The sequence below is a fragment of the Phymastichus coffea genome, unplaced genomic scaffold (assembly GCF_024137745.1).
Source record: "Phymastichus coffea isolate CEN01 unplaced genomic scaffold, Cenicafe_Pcof_1.1 PCOF00036, whole genome shotgun sequence".
Lineage (NCBI taxonomy): Eukaryota > Metazoa > Arthropoda > Insecta > Hymenoptera > Eulophidae > Phymastichus > Phymastichus coffea.
This window is the reverse complement of record NW_026706847.1, coordinates 1,245,519-1,251,642: the sequence shown is the minus strand read 5'-3', so window position 1 is coordinate 1,251,642 and position 6,124 is coordinate 1,245,519.

Here is a 6,124-nt window from a genome sequence, read left to right as displayed (position 1 = left end):
GAGATTCGAGAATCGCAGTGTTCGTTCTTATACGACACGTTCGCACGCAGCCGATTAAATTATCAGAGTATTCATAAATTTCGCGTCTGTCGCGCACGAATTGCGTCTCCCGAACGTGGCTTCTCTCACGGTCGTCCGTTATCTGCGACCAAACAAACACAGCGAAATGACAACGTGGTTGCGCCTCGCCGTCGAAAATAAAAATAATGCACGCGCCTTGTGCGAACATCAACGAAGGTTTACAGGCTCTGCGCCTCGACGTATCGGACACGACGAAGCACACTAACGGCGATCGCGGATCGGCGGCTGGTAGATTCAATCGAGGCGACGAGACCAGGTGTACGAGCTGCGTCTTCGTTATCGCGCGCGGGCGTGTGTTTTTGGGCGCGCGGTACGCGGCGCTGCCTCGGACGGACGAGCGCAGGTCTTGCGTCGCGTCGCGGCGCCGAGCGAGCGGGCCCCAATTAGAGCCAGGGAGAGCGAGCAAGAGGAAGAGCGATCCGTTAAGCGAACGTCACGATGCGGGCGAGGAGCAGCGCGCCGGCGACTCTCGAGAAATCGATTTCGCGCGCTCTCCCGCGGAAAAATTCTCCTTTCTCCGGCGTGGCTGAAATCCGCGAAAAGTAAAAAGGGGAAGCGAAAAACAAAAACGAACGAAAAGAAAAAAAGAAAAAAAAACGGGAAAAAAAATTCGTCCCGGCTTAGAAAGCGCGGCGCGCGGCAGGTGCAACTCTTCGCCCCGATTACGGAAGACCCTTTCGCCTCGATGCATACGCGTATACGTGCGCGGGCGAACTTGCCTTCCATTAACCCACTTCGCGTCAGCGCGCGGGAGAAAGTAAGCGTTCGGTCGTACATGTATATACGTTTTTGCGCGATTCTTCTTCTTCGCGCGCTGGGAAATCGAGCGCATGGCTAATTACACGTATGCACATGCAAACAAACGCGGCAAAGGATTTATCGTGTCGCGCGCGATACAGCCTCCGATTTTTATCGCGCGCGTGTATCTTTTCGCCGATTTGCCGCCTCGTTTCCTCTCCTCGATACGCTCGGAATACTCGAAGATTCAATTCGGATTTAGATTGCCTATGCAAATCAATGCGAGCGGGCTGTTCATTTTTCATACAACAGCGATCGTTTTTTTCTCATTTACAAACTGGCGGTGTGCTTTGTATAGTTGCGTGGACAGAAGAAGATCCGCAATGCAATCTGATATACACTTAATTAGCGTCTTGAACGAAAATTATATCGTCACCAATGCAATACGCAACGTTTTAAAGGATCGTCGTTAACCGCTACAGTAGTATTTTTTTACGTCCTTATTAAAAAAAATTCCCGCCATTCAGACATTTATTGAACTTGTAACAATGAGTTACGACACGACGAAGGTAAAAAACAAAATATTTATTACTCTCAACGGTTCTTTATTTCCAGAACGGTAATCATGCGTAAGAATGATAAAATAAAAAACACCCATTAACCTGAGAAATTGACGTCAACGTACAATGGGATACATCGCGTAATACGCGCATTAAAAAGAACGAAGAGGCGATCAAGTTATTATTACCCCCAATTTAATCGAGCGAAGGAGAGGGAAGAAGATCACGCGGAGCGCGAGCAGCGACTGGAAATAATTAGTGACATCGTTATCGGTACACGGCCGGTACACACGGGTATAAAACGGGATAAGTGGAGCAACAGTGGCGAATGGCGCTCGAAATTCAAGTCAAAAAGAGAGAGAGAGAGAGAGAGAGAGAGGGAGAAACACCGAGCGACTCCTACAATTTGACTAATGAAGAATAGCCAAGGAAAAAGTCGTGCGCCAAGACTTTTCTTTCTTTCTATTCGTGGTTCTAATTAAGCTCATGCAAATGCGGCAAGAGATAGAATTGAATCGCTCGCGATTTGGCGTTCCTTTTTACTTATGCAAATTGCTGGAAAAGTGAATATATATATATATATATATATATATATATATAGCTATCCGGCGTTATGTAATTATCAGCTGTCGTCGTTTGATTGATAAATCGGGCGTGAAGAAAAGCATTTTAGGAAAAGGTAATGCGCATTATGCCTCGTTAATCAACACATGAATAATGATGAACATTATACGCGTCGACGTTGCAGGAGAACGAGGCAGATTTGGTCAGCGATGCATATTACATGAGGTATACGTTATAGACGTAATGTTGCTAATTTTCAAGCCCGCGAGGTAATTTACCGAAAAATTAAATTAACGGACATTTTCACATTTTATTCAATTCACTCCCTCTTCATTTAGCTTTCTCCGCGCAAACTGGTTTTCCCGTATAGACACGCGGGTGTATCCATTAATATGTATCTATAAAGTTTTCTCTCTCTCTCTCGCTCGGTGACCACGAAAGTTAATTGAACTTTTGAAAAAGAGCTGTGCGCACCAAAACCGTCCACAGAGAAATTCGTCTCGACGCAATTAAAATTATCTTTAATAGATTCGTGGCAAGTAAAAGCAAGTATAATTATCTATACGCATTGAAATAGAAATTAGAATCCGCAATGAATATACAGCTGGCAAAGCTATATAAAGTGAAATTTATCAAATAAAAATAGTCAGATTTGCACGCTACTTTCTAGATATTTTACTGTGCTCGTGATACTAGTAATGACTTTTGTTATCGGGAAAAATAAGAAATTTTTAATAATTTTGAACGCTACAGTGCGTAGCTTTGAAATGTATCAATTGAATTAAGGCGGGGGTGCAAATAACTAATGCTCTCGCTGCGAAATTTTGATTGGCAAATTGCAATGGTCCATTCGTTGGCCGAATAGAAATCTCATTCGGCGCTTTACCAGAGGTCGGGAAAGAGAATGAATCTTTGTTAATGCGAAGCAACTTGTTTCCTCGGGGTAAAATCATATAATTCAACTTGAATGGCTAGAAAACTGCTCTTTTCCATTACGACCTCCAATAATCCCAACGGTAGTTCACAGTTAAGGTCGCGCGCGCGACGCGCACGCCGCAGGAAAGAAAAAAAAAAAAGAGGAACGCAACGATCTTCAGGCTCGCGCGCGCGATTATCGAATCGCGACGCTTGCCCGTGCATACCATATTTCTACCCGCGCGCGCAGTCAATGACCTCAATAGGCCGCCGTCTCGACCTGCGCTTGCCTGATTTTATCGCCCCTCAATATCATTACGAAGCTTACATGCACTGTCGTTGCACGCCGACTTTATTTCCTTCGAAGAAACGCAGTCTTGCGGATTAAAGAATGAGAGAGAGAAGAGAGTTATCACTCCTTTTGTTTGTCTTCGACGCGCGCGATGCCGCTCGGATGTAGGAAGCTTTCTAAGCGCGATTTATGATCGGAGTGTCGCGCGTCCATACTGCTTTTCATGAAGAGCTTCTGATTTTTTTTCTTTTTTACGGTATGCGAGCTCTGATCGGTCATATGCATACGTGCTGCTTACTTTGGGTTCGAGACAATCCATGAAAAACTCATGTTTCGTTCCACAGTCAATGGTTTATTTTATAAGTTTCTTTATGTAAGCCGTAATTCATCCTAATTCATTCTAAATAATATTGCATTCGAGTTATTCCAAGGAATTTAGGGTCAACATTTTGATTAAAGAACGCTGCCAATTCATTGACAGTTAGCTTCCTCATAAGTATTTATAAAAATAAAATATCATTCCATGATAAAATTGTCTTTGTTCTATCATATTGTTATCTTACACGTTTCCCTTATTTTATGATCTCTACCACTTCATAGCAGTAGGATCCCATAATATTTTGTATAACTCTTAAGCAACCGAATCGCGGCATGAAAATAACAATATTGTTTATCAGAAGTGACGTATCATTATAGTTGTTTTAACATTTATTCTATTATTGTTTTATTGGCCACATAGTGAGAGCGCTTATTTTTAAGCGACAGTTATCAGCTTTAAAATTATATTTGGTGAAATCAAAAACTCTGATTCAGTCGCAAATTACGGCTGTTCGCATCGCGCTAACGGATCCTGTAGGAGGTACATGACACGTTCCAGGCTATTACGAGCAGTTGCAAGAGTGTAGCTGAACGATTTTTCTGAAACTCGGCTTAAATATTATCTATATTTAATGAACGTCAGTATGAATTTTTAAAACATTACGACGAGTAAGACAAATGTTATAAATAATTATATCCATATCCATTAAAGCTATATTAATGTCAATTTTTTTCAATATTTGTAAAAACATCAACTATGGAAGTATCGATGCCAAAATCAATATGTCGCCAAAACTGACAGTCCATTGTTTGATGATTTAAATGAGTAGCAAAAAAAACATGTATATGTAAGCGCAAGAAAGAGACTCACAATGTCAAGTGCGTGCAGAAACTCCACGCAAGCTTGAATAATTGTTAAAACTCCACAAAATTGCAACAGCTCTCGCGTGGTGGCGGAGTGTGAGAATCTTAAAACTCATTTTCACTGCCAAAAATACTGTTCGTCCGTCTTCAAAACCAACCGTTGATTTCGCTTTTTTCGAGAACTATTTATGATAAAAAGGTTCATTTTTTTCAATTTACTAATATGCAGTGAGAAAAATGTATTTGTGTCGCCTAAAATAGTATATTTTAATAAGCCAAATGGTTAGAAATGCTTTAATACAAGATACATAGTTCATTGTTATTTTCAAGAAATATTCTTTTAATATACAAATTGTATTCAGAGTAAAATGAGAAAAAATCTTTTAATATTAACTGTTATGTTCGGTTAATAAATAGAATAATTATTATCATAAGAACTTGAAAATAAAAAATGTCATAAATAATTTTTATTACTCTAAAATTATTGCGCAATAAGTTATTTGTTCATTATTTTGATATTTACTTTAACAACATCAAAAAATATTTAAGTATTGTCCATCTTGAACATAGTTGCCGCTTCTTCTATCGACTAGCTAAATTAAAGAGCAGTCGAAGGTACATTTTGTCAATCAAAAGCATAGTTGCCATTTGTTCTTTCGGTGACAAAGCGAAGGAACGAGGAACGGTTGGTCATACGTATGCGAAATTTGAGTAGAAGAGTCGGATATCGGCTATAAAAGAGTAGACGTTAAATCAAGTTCTCCTGGCACTTAGCAGTCGTGGCGTTGCTTTCCAACTGTAACTGATCGCTAAAATGGGAGCATGACAATATTGTAGAATAGAAGTACAATAAAACCGCATGCAAATATCTAATTGATTATTTAATTCAAGGAATTTTACGAAGACTCAATTTACTACTTAATACAGTTGTTGAATATCACCACTTTTACACATTATCGCTTTATACATATTTCAATAGTGAATTATAATAATACATGATCGAACTAAAACGGGAAAGTAGATTCTTGTGTCGTGCGAGGTTTACGTCCGAGCGAAGCGAGCAATTTATTTCAACATAAAATATTCATAAATAATTCATGTAGTGAATCTGTGACGTAGATTTCGAGATCTCAAGTCGTTTGTCAGGGAATTGAATTTCAAGCGAGCAATATTGAAAAACTTAACGAAATTCGTAAGTGAACTTGTTCATAATGGTGCATGCTACACATTAAAGGCGCGAAATATTTTTATTATTCACTCTCGACTACCATTATGAGTGTGACAGTTCTGTCTTTGCCGAACGATTGGCAAACAAAATAATCTGGTTTCCAATTATATATTTGTCTTCTTTGTTAGAAATGCTACAAAAAAACTATCCTACGTGGTTGTTTTTTTTTCATGATTTTTGTCATTATTGCAATTCAATTTTATTGAAAAATAACTTTTACTTGACCTGCTGCGCTTAATTATCTTATTTGCAGCAGCTACACAAGTTTTAAGAGGTTACCTCGTTCGAGGGAAAATTGAATTTAAACGAGCTACTAGTTAAAAAGTTAACGAAGCTCTGGAGTGTGCTTACAATTTGCGCTACGCGCTGGACCCCAAAGCACAAAATACTCCTGCTTTTATTTAAAATTCAGAGTTGCAATCCCTTCGTATGCCTGTCTTAATGACAATGCACTCCACGACGAAGATTTATTTAACATTATTTAAATATTGAAAGTGAAATTTGAAGTATTATACTCGTTTGCGTCACTTGCGCTCCTACTTACGAGCGCGATTTATGGTTCGT